Genomic DNA, 16,866 nt, shown 5'->3' with positions numbered 1-16,866 from the left:
AACTGTTTAAAAACTAGCCATGATAACACCTCACTACTGCAAAATGTTGCTAAACTTTACTATTGAAAAGCTACAAATCAGACAAAGGTAATTTTGATTCTAAACAGCCAATAGAAAACAGCAAACACAACTTGATTCTGATTTTTTTTTTAAGGGAAAACTGAATATTATAGTGTTTGATCAATGCTACCCAGCTACATAATCATTAAACAGCTTTGCTACTAAAAAGCTATGTGATTTAATCAGTCTATACTATCACCATGCTACTGAGAAATATAGTGAAGATAATAGTTTCAATGCCTTCAGTTCATTTGGATGAATAAATATTCAACACCACATTTGCCACTATGATGAGTTCAAATTAAAACATCAGCATCTCAAAGCACCACAATATAATAGAGACAATTGGTTATGTATCTATTTTTTATGCTACTAGGCTAGAAGAGCATGAATATAGACTGGATGATCTTTTATTCATAATTGTCTTTAAACATTTTCCTCACTATGCTCACTTACATGACTAGGTTATCTTGCTCGCAATCAATACAGCTGTACTTTCTATGCCTGAAATGTTGAGCTACAGCAAAGGTTTAGTCTGTCAGATTCGTTCAATAATTCAGAATATATTAACTCTTTTTGAGTATGTTCCTTTCAAGATATTATGTTTGAGGAACTCTGCGTTATTGTTTAAAAAAAAAATTCAGAGGCCTACATTTACATTATTTTTACATATTTAATAGATCCCAGGAAGCTCCTCATGCAAGAGGTCACATTCCGGAGGAGAGAGCTGAAGCTTTATTAATTTATATGCAACCACTTAAATATTCATTTCAATCAAGAAGCGTATAAATGAGATTGGCAGAGGTGCAATCCTGAGGTTAACCATGTAGTTCTGATTGCAGATTGCATTTTACAGAGAAAGGGAGAGCAAGCCAGAAGTGAGAGAAGTGGGAGAGTTAGAAGAGGTAACAGTAGAAGTGCTAGAAATGTAGAGATGTTATTCCTGAAGGACAAATCATAGCGCAGTCATTGTGCCTTTTTGAGTAGGGCCTCTTCATATGGCAAACAGGCATCCATTTGCAAAAGATTGGAATGTCCTGTACTTTTTGGATCCTCTTCAGCTCTGAAACTCGAACATGTGAAACCTCACAGCTGTGGGAGATTTTCTGTGATCTACATATTCATGACATTTTTAACATCTCTCATTTCATTTCAGGGTGGATGGAAATAGGAGTTCTAGTCATGCTTTCTGTGTTGAGCACTCTTAACTTTGTGTGGTAGGTTAAAAAAAAAAAAAAAAAGATGAAAATCTCTTCTATCTTGCGGGTACAGTTTGTGGTATGTATTTCAGAAGTCTTTGTACTTTCTCTCAGTTGCTTTTTTTCTTGCTTGTTCTTGGCTCCTTTACCACAGAACACAATCATTGCTTCAGTTACATTTTAGACCTGTCAATGGTGGAATGAGATGTTAGAATTTGAAATGCCCTGATCATCAAAATTGTTGATATGCATCAATACAGCTAATGGAACAAGGATATTTTCATAAATATCAGGTTGGGGCATGTTGTCACATTTTTCTTGGGTGTTTACATTTTTAGAATCTATGCTGTTTATTAATTTCAATATGTTAATATTTTTGTATGTTGGCATTTTAAGTAAATGAATATCCAACAGAAAACAAATACAACCTAGAAGTTTCTTTATGCAAGTAAAACTAACCTCAAAATGTTTTTATTGTGCTCGCTGAGTTTCAAATGAACGTTGTGACATGCCACCAAGTGATGCCAAAGTCAACGGTTCTTTTTAAAACACAGCACAATACAACCCATAGTCCTTTGGGACAATCAGTGACCCCCATCTTGACCAGTTTTCTCACCTTAGCAAAGATACAGGTCAAACAGTTTAAGAGTTTTTTCCCCTCGACCTTATTTCAAAAGGAGGTAAGAGTGGAAAAATGAGTGCTTGGGGGCTAAAAATAAAAAAAATATTTCCCAGACCCTGTCAGACCTTGTATAATTGTGATGAGCTGCAGGTGAGAGTGGTCTGCAGGGGGAAAAAACCTTTCCTCTTCTTGTCACGACTGCCTTGGTTTCATGCTCTCCATGCCTTCAGGAGCTGCTCCATCATTAATGCTTGTGAAGAGAAGAACAATGGTTATCTTTGACTAGTCAGCTGATTTGTAAACACTTGGGGATGGACCGCTGATACAGGGTCAAATTCAAAACAACTGCTTGTGTAATGTTCTCTTAATATAACACGTTATTAAAAAAAATAAAAAATAACATGCATTTTTAATAGCACCACTCCATGTCAAAAATGTGTAGCAGTGCTTTCAAAAAAGATTATAGGTAGTGTAGCATTTCAAATCTCAACACAACCAAATTCTCTAAAATGATATTTTCTAAAAGGTACAGTATATACAGTCATGTAGGATTTTGATGATCTATAATTCTTGACATGTGCTTCTAATATTCATTCCACACTGTATATTGTCAAATAATCTGTTGACTGTTTTTGAATAAACAGAATTAATCTAAAGCCATGAATGTCAGCGGAGACCATGTCAACTAGACAAGCCCCAGAGACAACTAAACGGCCATTGGCACAAAACCACAAGAACCAGATGAGTCCTCTGCTCAATCTGACTTGAGTTGCAGCCTGGAATCAAACCACACCATGCTGGTTTCTTCTGGCCTGAGGAGAACTGGCTCCCTGACTGCGCCTGGTTTCTCCCAAGGTTTTTTCTCCATTTCTGCCACTGATGGAGTTTTGGTTCCTTGCCACTGTTGCCTTTGACTTGCTTAGCTGGGGACACAGTCTCTGGCAATATTGTTGACTTGACTGCACAGACACCATTGGAAGAGATCTGAACTGAGCTGGATGATGACATCACTGAATCAATGATTAATTGACTTTAAATGAAAAACTTCTATTCCACCCTACAAAGGCAAAAGACCTTAACTCGCTACAGTGTGAAACTGAAAAAAAAAAAAAAATACAAAATAATAATAAATAAGTTTTTTACTTGTCCAGCCAAATTAATTATAGGTAGGACACTGGAAATTTAACAATTAGATGCTTCAGTAATGAAAATGATCTATATTAAAAAATTGTGAGCTTAAACTCCTTTTTACCCCTATTTTGATGTTAAAGTACTCTGCCTTTGCATGGTCTGCAAAACGTGAGAAGTCACACCAAGGCAAAAGGCAGTAACTTTCACATTATCAATATTTGGTTGCTGATCACCATTTACAAAATCGTTATAGTAACACCTGTATAAAATCTAGTGATCATGGGCTATCTCATATAGGCTATAGCATATACTGTAGTAATGTGACTGTATTAATTATTTTTATTTTTATTTATTTTTTTTATTTTTTTTGGACCGTATCAAGCAGACTAAAAGTTAAACATGTGAGTGGATACCATGGATACCAATTTATTTGCTATGCTCATTAACGTAAAAGAATGCTGGACATAGCATAATTGCTTTTATATTGACTTGTATTAAATATAGCCTAAACTAAAGGAACGACTTGTGGATCAATGAGAATGCCAGCAAGCAGGAATAATGCTCAGAATGCTTGTGGATTAAACATCTCCGATGATATTCATCGCCATGGATTGATTTTATTGGGTTACAAGAAAAGGTAGGATATGGATTTAATTGTGAACTGTTAGTAGGCTATACTGATTTTATGATTGATCATGCTAGCTATGGCATTCGAGGCCACACAAGTCCAACTAAGTGACAGCCTGGTGAATAATCTGCATTAAAAAATGGTGTTATACGGTGTTCTGCCTTGGTTTCTCCTGGGTTTTTCAAAGTTACGGTTGAGACCGAGAGCCGTGGGAATGGAGCGAGGCCAGTGGAGTAATTGAAAATGAGCATCACCTTATTAAAGTTTTTGTTTGAATGTAAAAAAAAAAAACTTTAATAATAAAATAAACACAAAGTAGCGTGACAGCCCCTCGCGGACGACTGTCGCGCACAAATAGAAACAAAACACAAAATAAAACCCAGGCCTGGTCCTCTCTCGTCCTTCACTGTCGTTACTCCTCCTCTCATCCTTCCGGAGCTCCTCCGTGGGACTTGAGAACATCATTTTCAATTACTCCACCGACCTCACTCCGTTCCCACGGCTCTCGGTCCCGCCCCACTCATCACAACGGTCTTTTGCATTTGCACAGCAGTATTATCCTTTGACACAATTGTATTGTATAAAGCACTACATAAATAAAGGTAAAAGTTTATAAAATTACTGTATACATCATATATACAGTATCATGCATCATATCATGTACAGTATATGGTGTTTGTTTAGTTCTTCAGTGAATCAGCGTTTTGAATTAATTGGATGAATTAATGATTAGATTAAATCGTCAAGACAGTGGATGCTTGTCAGAAGGCTGTGTCCTTGTAAGGCTGCATATCTCAGCGTCCATGTCATCAAAATCTGTTGAAGGACGTCTAGTATGAAAGATCTTTGGAAGGTAGGCTTCATTTTGTGTCCTTCCTTCATCTTGTTTTAAAGGATGCATCAGGTGTATCCTTCATGTCCTTTAACCACCCACGATCCTTTGCACTCATTCCAATTCAGAAAAAAAAAAAATGTTGAGGGGGTGAAGGGTTTTGTTTAGTTGTATATAAATCACATAATGCTAAAATGTTAAACAGAATTGTAATTGTTGGGTACACTATCCCTTAAACTTCCTGAATGTATCAATGTTTTGAACGAATCGGTTGAGTTAATGATTTATTCAATTAATGTATCACTCATAAAGTTGGTCCCTTGGTTACGATGTAATGTAAAAAAAAAAAAAAAAAAAAGTCATCATAAAAACTCAAAACAAATATAAAACAAATATACGGACTGAATCAATCACCTCAAATCAAATTACGCATGCATCCTACTGTATATGTACTTTAAAATACTTTTTGACAAATATGTTTAAATGAAGTTCACTTCCATGAGGCCTAGGAAAGTTTTATTTTATATTTGTTGTCTCTATATGATGGCTACCATTTACAAATAAAGAATAACGTTAATTTTTGGCCTCATTTTGAAAATAAGAACTGGAAAAAAAGAGAATTGCAAATACTACAGTGCAACAGTGGCATATGCATCCCAATCTACCAATGCAAGGCATCAAAAAAAGAGTCCTGGGAAACGTCATCTCTACAGTTCTCACTAGAGACTGCCCTTTTAATTATACATGTGTCCACTGCCAACATTTGTTTACACGTCTTTGTAAACAACAGGTTGACTGAATATGAAAATGTGAAACAGAAGAATTGCTTGCTGCGCAGGCTACTCAGTGCTGAGTAGATGCCAGACAGAGCTCCTGAGATGGCTCCAATCTTAATCAAATGCAGCACTGAAAACCCACAATAATTTCCAAACTGTCCAGTAAAATCAAATTCAGAAAGGCCAGAGAGACCACATCTAGAGACGGCTTCCCTGCCTTATATTTATTGAAACTTCCCAATTACAGAAAATGTCCTTTTTGCTCATTATGAAGATCTTCTGGACAAGATTTTGGAACACTGTGTGTCCCAATTCTCTGTTGAGTTGAGAACATTTGAGGATTCTTGACATTTCAAATGGATTACAATAGCAAACATCACATGATGGGCCCAACTGGTTTTATACTATTATGCCAGTGGAAAAAGCTTTGTGCTGTGTCAATTCAATTAAAAATGGAAGGACAATAGCTCCATAGACTGCATTATTCAACCATGCCCTCAAAATATACATTTGAAGTTACTTTGTCAGGGGATGGTATCTACGGAAATAGTTTTCTTCTTTTTGCTCCCTGAAAGTGCAACACAATTCTAGGAACAGGACTATACTATGTATGTGCTATTTTGTATAACAAGAGTATCTCTGTCACTATACCATGTTTATATTGTTCATTTCTGTGTAAAATTTGACTCACATGTTTCACACTCATATTACAATCAGCGATAATTTACACATACATTTTGCAGAGATAACTTGACTTGTTGTGCACTGACAACGCTTTAGATTTTCGGATGAAATGTTGCATGCATTTGATTGAAGTGGTTTGACTATATTGTTACTACATTATTTATTTCAGGCGAGTGGGTGGGGGAAGCCTTCCTTACAAGCCAGGATAATGAATGGTAAAATAAACACTTTACTGAAGTATATACTTTCATATTGTCTGTTTGCTGAAAAAAGTCTGTTTCCAATGCATTGAGTTTACAAAACACTGTTATTTCATGCCATTCCAAATAAAAAAGCACTTTAAATGGTGATTATATAGCAGTGTTTTGAATATTCTCAAGGATTACTTGCAAGATGCAACACTTACATTTTACTTGTAGGAGAAGAGACACTGTAGGCCAGGGATCTCCAACCCTGCTCCTGGGAGCTACCATCCTGCAGACTTCAGTTGCAACCCTGCTCCAACACACCTGTCTGTAATTATCAAGTAGCCCTGAACACCTTTGATTAGCTGGTTCAGGTGTGTTCGATTGGGGTTGGAGCTGAAATCTGTAGGACAGTAGCTCTCCAGGAGCAGGGTTGGAGACCACTGCTGTAGGCTGTGTGATGAGCCGGCTGCCTCCCCCCTAATTATCTGCATCACCCCATCCCTTAATCACCCCCCTTCGCCAGGCTCCCGACAGGAGTAGGTGTTTAAGAGAGGAGAGGAGCTGAAATAGCCAGGGCTGGCGGCGGTGATGAGGCACACTTGAACCAAATGAAGCCTCATCACCGCCGCTGTTTAAATGCCGAGCACACCTCTTCTTCCGGAGGACCAGTCTCTTCCCCCTACATGCACACTGGTTTCCCTGTGGGTCCAGGAAGGGAGCATAGAGGGATTTCTGTGCCACTGAAGTGACAAGCTGCCGGACCCGTGAGACAGCTGTCAGGCCAAGGTGCCGTGCCGTTTAGTCTCCTGGAAGTCCCGTGGGCCAAGTAGAACGAAGCTGCTAGATGAAGCCGCTGTCCCCTGGACCTGAGAGGGAAGCGTGTGCGGCCGCCGGACTCCACCCCTTACCTGGACCCTTCCTTACCGAACCCTGCCCCACCTTCATGAACCCCACAGCACGATGAGGACACCAGACCCTTTCCCTTTGGACACTATTCCCTGGTTTTATTATCTGTTAATAAAAGAAAATTGCTAAATTTTCACTGTGATTATAGACTCAAAACCAGCGGGGCTTCATTTGCCTATAGTTCTTGCAAATAGCTTTGTAAGACTATTGGGCTTTAAAGTGGGGACAGATGTTATATGTTTGTCACAGATCATGGGGATGGATTTAGTTTTGCTATTGAGCAGTTTTATTATCATTCAGTGAAGCTACAGAAAATACAATCATTCTCAGCTCAAGGCCACATTGGTAACTTTAGACTGGCTAGAAATTATTGCAATTTTTATTTTTTATTTTTTTGCATATAGAGCAAAACCGCTATTTCTATATACACCAAAAGCCCATGAACACTTTGAAATTCTACATAATTGTTCCTAACTAAACATATAAATACTGTTTCCTTAATGAAGTATTTAATTTTATACATTTAGTATACAATTATTGTGTATATTTTATTTACGTAGAATTCTCGACTACGTTTTAATGTATGTCAAAGCAGAAAGCTATTTGCGGCTGCACTGCTGGGTTTTTTTTTTTTCTACCCAACCGCTGGGTTGAGCCTGTTGGGTTGTTTTTCCCAGTGTTGGGTAGTTTTGGTGTTACCCAACCTTTGGGTTAGTGGCTGGATCAGTCTAACGGACAGCTAAAACTATACACCCCTCCCTATGACAAAACAACTCAGCATGGGGTTACTTCATTGCAGCTGTTGAGTTACAGTCAGAGAGCGGCTTTTTGCATCCTCTTCAGGAGAGAGAGGTTCGCAGTGCCGCCTAATTAGTGCACTTCTTCTGTAAAAGAAAAAGTTTGTATACAATTTATTTCATCTGTAAAGTCTTATGCTGTAAATGAATGTATTTTACGCAATGCAACATATGATGTTGCATTAAAAAGGTTCGGGAGGAGCACATTCAGATAATCAACTAATTCAGCACAGGTGGAGCTTGTTGAGATAATCGATAAATGTATATAAACAGCCAACTTCCCTCTGTCCCACAACAGTTTTTTTTTTTTTTTTTTTTTTCAGTCAGGTGACTGACCCTGAGTGGTTGGTTCTCTATAAAACATCCAGGTGAACCAAGCACTTCCTCTTGCCTGGAACTCCGCAGTTCATCCTGAGTGACAAGAGATGGTGACAGACATTATTCAGTCTCATAGATCCACAGTCATAGTCATAAATTAGGATCTATTTCAACCTCATTCGGACTGTCACCACGGTCTTACCTTGGATGACTAGTACCATCAAGATCACGAGGGGTGAGAGGCCCCTCCTTCCCTACATTCCTGCTTAGAAGCTGAAAGCGGAACTGCAGACCTAAAAGAAACTGGATCATTGAGTCTGTAATACCTGGCAAGGTTCAAGGTGAGCTCCATAAGGGCACTGCACATATATCTGTAAGTGCCACCCCTTTCAGTACTCCCCATGATATGGCCAGACTCCTAGTAGAATGAGCCACCAGGTTCCCTGGAACTGGTAAGCTCTTGGTAGAATGCAATGTACGTGTGAAGTGCTATAGGCACAAGTTATAAAGTTCAAGTCCTGTAGTTAAAGAATCTGGGTCAGATTGAAAGGCTGCAAGTTCAGCCGCCTGATTAACTGTGCAAGGATTAAGAACCTTGGGAAGGTCAGATTCTGCCAAAGAGAGACCCCCAAGTAATCTACTTTCCATCTCAAACAATCCTCACTCACTGGCAATGAGAATGTTCCCTTCTTCGTTTAAGGGAGTGTGCATCAATCACTGATGACTGTACTTACTGTAGTTTATATGTTTAATAAACTTGGCCCTTTGCACCCTTTCTATGTTAGCAAATAATTGTGTGGGAGGGATTTTCCTGCTCATCTGAACCGGCAGCTAAGAGCAATGCAGAAAAAACCAAAAGTAGCCTATATTTAAATTTTAAAGTTAAAACACAATAACGGCAGCTAAGAGCAATGCAGAAAAAACATATATGTTTGAGTTATTTCACAATAAACATATTGAAATTGTACCCTAGTTTGTGCAGTACATTTATTTAAATTTAAATGTTAAAAGTTCATATTGCTCATGTTCTATTCTGTATTGTTAATATAAATCATACACTCTCCAAATAAAAAGGTTGCATTTTATGCATGCAACAGCCTATTACTGGCAGTCCCTTAATACAATGAACCATGGTTTTCTTAAAATGGCCATAGTTTAACTATAGTATTTGTAGATTTCCATGGTTACCACTACAGTAAACATATTTTAACCATGTGCAAACAAAAATATAACCTAATAAGTTGCAATTAAGGCATATTGAATGTTAAAATGTGTTTCAAATACAAAGTTAAGTAGGTATTATTACCCATTGTACTCTTAGTAATTTAATAATTTAATAAATGTCAGAATTTAAAAGGTCAGTTTAGAAGTATCATATCGGTATCGATATCGACGATACTGGCCATTAAAAGTATTGGTATCATATTGAAAACAAAATAAGTGGTACCGCCCATCCCCTACACTCTACCATTGCAAACAGTAGTATCACACTGCAAGCACCCCACCCCCTACCCCCTGCGAACACTAGAACAGTTGGTAAACAAACAATCCTCCTTTAAATTTTATAAAACAAAAAAAGCTACTCACCAAATCTGTATGCTTCCAAAAGCGTCAGAATACAGTCTGTAAATAAATCAACTAGTAATTAGAATAATATAAACAAAACCAACCACTTACCTAAATATAGAGGAAAAGGAAAAAATTACCGCAATCCTCAGGGGGACCTGGCGCCTAGTGACGGATTGAATGAGTAATTATTCCAAATATCAGTGTATACACGTGGATTCTCTGAATAGTTTCAGAAGAGGCAAGAAAGGCAAAGAGGAAGTGCTTTGTTCACACAGATGTTTTATAGCGAACCAACTACTCAGGGTAGTTGAGTAAAGAATAAAACTCAGAATAAAACTGATTTAATTCATTATAATACTGTATTTAATTTATTTTTATGTTAAATTGTGTTATCTAATCTCAGTACTGTTTGTTAATGGGCAGGTTATAGAGTCGGTCACAGCATCTTTCAGCTATGAGTAAAATGTGAGGCGGCGGTCTGAGGTTTACAGTTCCCCCCACTGAATACCAGCTCATCACCAACTCAGATTTCGGCACGTGAATCAGTACTATTTCTATGAAAAGGGTTAACAGAGAATGATTGAATACACTGGACTTAAATTTTTACTTTTAAATGTTCATTTTTTTATTTCTAAAATGCTTGTTAGACACATTTAAATATATGTTATATTGTAAACTGTATTCATGTATTCATCCTAATAAATGTAATTTGTCTTTTCAAATATTTTTATCCATGGGTATTCTTGCTTATTAATAAAGTTGGGGAAAACGCTAAGAAAACACTACTGCACCATATATCACTTCTACACCTGGTAGCATAGCTTTTTCCTCTCAATGGAAGACAGGAAAGAGAAGCCAGATTTAATTACCATCATAGGGCACAACACCATCTGTGCTGAGACAATGATTGACTCTTAGCCTCCAGTCTCTTCCATCAAACATTCAAACACTCCAATAGCACCAACCTTTCAGACCCCAGTACGCCCATGTCGCCCAAACCAGCTTTCAGACAAAGCCGACAATTATTAATGACACCAGTTGTCAACTATTATGGAGACGGAGGAGAAAGTTTAAGGGAGAGTAACATGAGTTCACTCACAAAAGCCTCAGAACATTGAATAAATTCCCACCTCATAGGATTTTGCCAGTCCTGCATTCTGATTGGAGCAGTGTTAAAAGTAATTTCCATTTAGATGGTTCAGGTTATAGTGCATTTGAGAAACAGGATGTGGAAAGCAAGAAGGAATGTGCCTGATGTGTCTGCGTGGGCCGACATACACTGGTTATTCACGGGCAGTGGGTTAATGCATAGCTAGAGAGAGCATAACAACACATCATGACTTCTAGAGAAAATACATGATCTCTGCTGAATAAGATGGACCTGTTTCACTCCAGCTCACTCTCCACTACAGATTAACTGCTCTTGTCAAAGGTTTGGCCGTCTTGCAGGGCTTTCCTCAGAGCCCTATTGCATTTGCAGCTTCAAACGTCACAGTACTGATGTTTTGGTCTTTTGCTTTAAGAGATGAATTAAGTCTTTTGAGTGCTTGTTGTAAACCACAAACAGAGGGTCTATATGTCACTGGCTATTTCATTGCAAGTCTTTGAGAAATGTGTTTAGTATGTGAGAACATCTCCTATCATGTTGTGTAAAAGGTTTATCAGAGGATGAATGTTTTGGGTTGGAAATGAGTGAAAGAGTCTAACAAATATCCTGAATCAATCAAAAGGTTAGTAAATGGAAGTGATGCGTGGGCATGACTGAAACATGACCTGTAATATCACCTAGCAATATCCCAAGACTTCTTAACAGCTCTACATTCCTCATATGACGGCCCCAAACTTTTGAATAGTAGTGTACACAAAAACATACATTTTAGATGCTGTTCATCCATATTGTAGGTTTCAGTTAAAAAAAAAAAAAAAAAAATCATATTAATTGAATAATAGGAATACTAATCATGCTAGCTAACACAACTTTACTGCACAGGTCAAGGACAGGCATTAAAAGTGCTTGACCTTTAGTCTCTTCAGCGACATTCAATAGACACTCACTATCTTCATTATTCAAGCCAGTGTAGAACAATACATAGGGTCACACCAGATTCTCATTTAACCTTGGTATTAGAGTAGTTTAAATCTCAATCCCAATTCACTCTTAATCCCAACTCCCAGTGTGTGTTTACATAAAGATGAAGGCATCTCCTCATCTGGCTTAGTGTGGCTTTGAGAAGATGGTACAAACCTTGTCCTTCTGCCCTTTAATCTTCCCTTCAGGTAAATGCAACTCTCCTAAGCCATGTAAAGCAGCCTGTTATCTGCACAATGGTTTTAAATGTCTGCCCAAATGCTAATACAGGTTTAAGAACATCCTCCACTTTGTTTTAATGACACAAATGGTATTGATATTCCATTGCTGTTCTGTGCCCCAGAGTGGGCATTTAAGTGATGTGCTTATCAGTAATTGGCAGTGTTGGGCTGGTTACTCAAAGAATGTAATATATTACTCATTACTAGTTACTCCTTTCAAAAGTAATATTTTTACTGTACATATTACTTTCTAGCAACAGTAATTAGTTACACTACTAGTTACATTTATTTTTCTTCATGCTCCACAGAAGTTGTAACTGTGTATCTTCCACATAAAATTCTTCTAAAATTTTATTAACAACATATTTCTGCCTCATCATTTGACCAAAATCCACACTGGATTGCAGTCAGAAGTTGTAATTTCTCCGTTACCCATATACGATTATAGTACATTATGTATTATCAAATCAGATAAGTTTGTAAGAAAATGTTTAATTTTCCAAAAATATTTTTAATTATAGGAATATAATGTATCACATGCTGATTAGAGGCATGTGGGTGGGATGTAATGCCAAAGTAAAGTAAAGTCACAACTTACACAACAGTGTTCAGATCATCTTTTTTCCTGACAAAATCAACATAATGCAATATTTCTATCTGCTGAATGTAAGCTTTTCCATATTCCAAGCTTTCGGCCCAACTCTGGTAATTGGATTGCTTATTTTGATTTTCTGAAAGGCTGAAACTGCACTGAAATTAAGGGAAAGTTCCATCAAAAGTACAAGAAATAAAGTTAGTTTAAGCTTCTCCTGTGGATTTTGATTGGCTGTGTCAATGTTTTTATCATTGATCAGCTAGAAAAAAGTTATGAAAGCGATTCCAATGTTATTGTTCTTCTGTGTCTTACTAGGTATAGCTGTGGTGTGGACTCCCCTATTCAATAAAGATATTAAAATCATCTTTACTGTAACTATTACGTTACTTGTACAATAACAAAATAAATAATTGATTTGCTTACCTGTCTATCAATACACTCGCGAGAGCAGAGTCTCTGTCAAGTCCATCTCGTAAACGCCTGGCCGATATTTATCCTGGTTTTATTCCTCCGTTTGTCACACAGTCTGCGTGTATCCGAATATGGACGCTTACGTTTTACTGGCACTTCAATACTCGCCAAAGAGTTATCGTGATCCATAACAACAACAACCAAACCATACGCACGGCTATAACATAACCACCACTTCCGCATTTGACCATGTGATATTCCGGTGTGGTGGAACATCTACACCGGAAAAAAAGTATAGAGCGGACATTGCGTCACTGAGAGGCGACATATTTTTTCCGGGATGGCCAGTTATTTAAAATCGGAATTTCTCTGAAATAAAAAATCTTTGGAGACTTTTGAGATATTGTAAGTACACAACTGGAGGAAATATATCACACTGTGCAAGTTATTATCGGAAATTTTATTACAAAATTCCTACATATTGGAGCTTTAATGTGCCTATATTTTTCTAATTTGTCAGTCACATTGGATGAAAGCAGAGGTGCATGATTTGGGGGGAAATATAATTGTGATTTTTCTACACAAAATTAGTTTTAAAATGCATTGTTTTCCACATTTGAGGTACTAAAATGTGTGATTATTCACTCTGAAACACACATGATACACACACACACACACACACACACACACACACACACACACACACACACACAGTGGGTATACAGAAGAATCACCCCCCTTTAAAATAATCACATTTTGATGCTTTGCAACCTGAAATGAAGACAGACAGTTTAGTTTTATCCAAATGTATTTACTGTGAAAGATATAACACTAACATGTCAGAAAAAGGAAAAAAAAGAACCAGAATCACTGAATTGGAAAAAGGATCACTCCCTCCTAAAAATGACTTGTAAACTCAGTCAGGTGTAGCTTATCACCTTCTCAAAGGCACGATCAGCTGAGGTTGTTTTGATTAGGTCAGTATGAAAAAAGCTTTCCTGGAGCATTTCAGTCCTTGGTAGTGCAACTGAAGCAAACAATCAGCTATGGGTGGTAAGGCACTGTCAAAAGATCTCCAGGATAAAGTGGTGGAAAGGCACTAGTCAGGAGATGGATACAAAAAAAATAAAAGGCTTTATCAATTAAGAAGTGGGAGTTATTTGGTACAACACAGACCCTCCCTGGATAAGGACGTCGCTCCAAACTGGATAAAAGAGCCAGAAGGAAACTAGTCAGAGGTTCTACCAAGAGGCCTACAGAAACTCTGAAGCAGTTGCAGGAATTTATGACAAAGAGTGTTTATTGTGTGCATTTGACAACAATATCACACATTCTCCACAGATGTGGCTTGTATGGGAGGGTTGCAAGAAAAAATCCACTCCTCAAAGAGCCCACATACACTCACGACTGAGCTTTGCCAAAATGCACCTTGAAGATTCTGAGGCTGATGAGATTAGAATTGAACAATTTGACCTCAACACCAAACAATATGTCTGTCGGAAATCCAATACAGCTCTCCATTCAAATAACACCATTCCTACAGTAAAGCATGGAGGGAGTAATATCCTGTTCTGAGGTGTTTCTCTGTAGCAGGGACTGAAGCACTTGTCAGGATAGAAGGAAGACTGAATGGGGCAAAATACTGTCAAATTATTGAGTAAAATCTGCTGCCCTCTGCCAGAAATTTGTCAATGGGAAGAAGGTTTACATTCCAACATGACAATGACCCAAAGCACACAGCAAAACTGAGCACACAGTGATTGAAAGAGAAAAAGGTGAATGTCCTTGCATGGCCTAGTCAGAGCCCAGACTTAAACCCCATGCAAATCTGTGGAATTACTTGAAGACTGCAGTCCAAAAACGGTCACCATCAAATTTAACTTAACTTGAGCAGTTCTGCAAAGAAGAGTCAGCAAATATTGCAAAGTCTAGATGTGCAAAGTTAGTAGAGACAACATATTCCAACAGGCTTTAATTAAAGCAAAAGGTGGATCAATAAACTACTGACACAAGGGGATGATTCTTTTTCTAACTTTTTCTAGTGATTTATATATATATATATATATCTTTCACTTGGATGTTATTAAGTCACACTGAGTAAATACAGCTGGATAAAACAGCTGTGGCTGTCTTCATTTCAGGCTGCAAAGCAACAGAATGTGATTATTTTAAAGGGGGTGATTATTTTCTATATCCAATGTATGTACAGTATGTGTATATACAGTATACTATATATATATATATATATATATATATATATATATATATATATATATATATATATATATATATTGCAGATTTGATAATCTGCTTAATGAAAATATTTAAAAAATCATTCTAGCATTAAAAGTTGCTGATTACTAACGACATGATGCAATCTACAAACATTTCCCTCTGATTTTCCTCTAAAATGTTATTTTTACATGAAAGAAAACCAATTCCTTGTCAAATCAAAAAAGACATTTGACTGCTAGTAATAATACATCTTACCAATACCCAGTACAATGCAAAAAAAAGAAAAGAAATATAAACAAATCAACCAGCAAAATGTTTGCTCATGACTAGTAGATTAAAGTCATCAGAGTGTAAATAAACTGAAGAGGTTTTCTCTTAAACAGAGGTGCAAATTAGAAGAGTAAATGGTACAAACACCGAGAGTGTGCATACTAACCTTCTGAGTTTGACTCTTGCCCACAATTGATACTACAGTTGTGCTATCCTGTGGTGCTTTGCCCTACTCAGTGGGTGCAAATGGCTGCATTAAGGCCATAATCAGGACAATAGAATGATTAAACACTTAATTCTGTAGATGAGGCCCTGGGGAATACAAAGTGCATTTAACACATTATTCTATAAAATGGAAAGAACAAATACAAGAAGAGAATCAGAGACTCAGACGTCATACACTGAGTGACCCTGGCAATAACATAGATGTCTCTTTTTGGAGGGTGGAGGGGGGGGATTTAGTGACAGGAAATATATGAGGGGTTAGATGCATTGAATGCAAGTGATATTATGAGATAATTTTATAGCCTACTGTAACATGTATATCATATCAGGAATGATTTGACTTGCACTGGCATGCTCAGACTCGGAATGAGCTTTCAAACCATGTGAAATTATGTGAAAAACCTTTGGCTCTATTCTGGCATCCTCCACTGCACTCAAGTATATCTCAACCTGACAGGAAAGTGAAGCATGATGCTGCATGTAGGTGTGGAGCTATAGGAGCCTTTTCGATCTCCTCCATGCCAGATTCCCTGCTGAGCATTTCCTGTAAAGTCAATAATCTACGCTGTCCGTCAGGAACTTGATGGACGGCTGCTCAGAACAGGTGGCTGTTCTCGACACGCACGGAAACTCTCTAACTGGGCTTAAGGCTATTTTTTAACACTCCATTTGTCCCTACAACATGTGTAAGGATACCGCAGTGTCATGAATAATGTATGCATTCTTAGTAACTAGTGACTGACATTGTGGGGGAGAAAAGCATGGCCTTGAAGGAAATTCATTTTGTCTTACTGTTTACAAAGTTTACAGTCCTATCAGTAGTTTACAGGAATCTTATTCTTTGTGAATGTCAAAAAGAACTTGAATCAGATGAAATACACCTACACCGCACGTCTACAGACTTGACAGTCTGATTGGCTTGTGGATTAGAACAGGGGCATTCCAGTTCATCATGTCATTTCAGGGGCGCATGAGACATTTTCAAAGTGGGGGGACAAAACTGTAAGCAAAAGCCCAGATAGTAAGATCAGATTTCTAGATATAGGACCACCACTTTAGGCTCACTGTCAGACCACCACCATATATCAAACTTGCCTGATCATTGATCTG

At 37.6% G+C, this 16,866-nt stretch overlaps 1 long non-coding RNA gene across 1 annotated transcript; it reads right to left on the bottom strand.

The window, feature by feature from the left end:
• Positions 1–570: 570 nt before the first annotated feature.
• Positions 571–6,437, bottom strand: LOC122146149. The gene is made up of 3 exons (XR_006160850.1): positions 6,339–6,437; positions 1,876–2,131; positions 571–1,445 (listed from the first exon to the last, which is right to left on the bottom strand). It is a non-coding gene; the product is annotated as an uncharacterized LOC122146149 (long non-coding RNA).
• Positions 6,438–16,866: the final 10,429 nt, after the last annotated feature.

The sequence above is a fragment of the Cyprinus carpio genome, chromosome A9 (genome assembly GCF_018340385.1).
Source record: "Cyprinus carpio isolate SPL01 chromosome A9, ASM1834038v1, whole genome shotgun sequence".
Classification (NCBI taxonomy): domain Eukaryota; kingdom Metazoa; phylum Chordata; class Actinopteri; order Cypriniformes; family Cyprinidae; genus Cyprinus; species Cyprinus carpio.
This window is presented reverse-complemented; position numbering and strand designations above follow the sequence as displayed.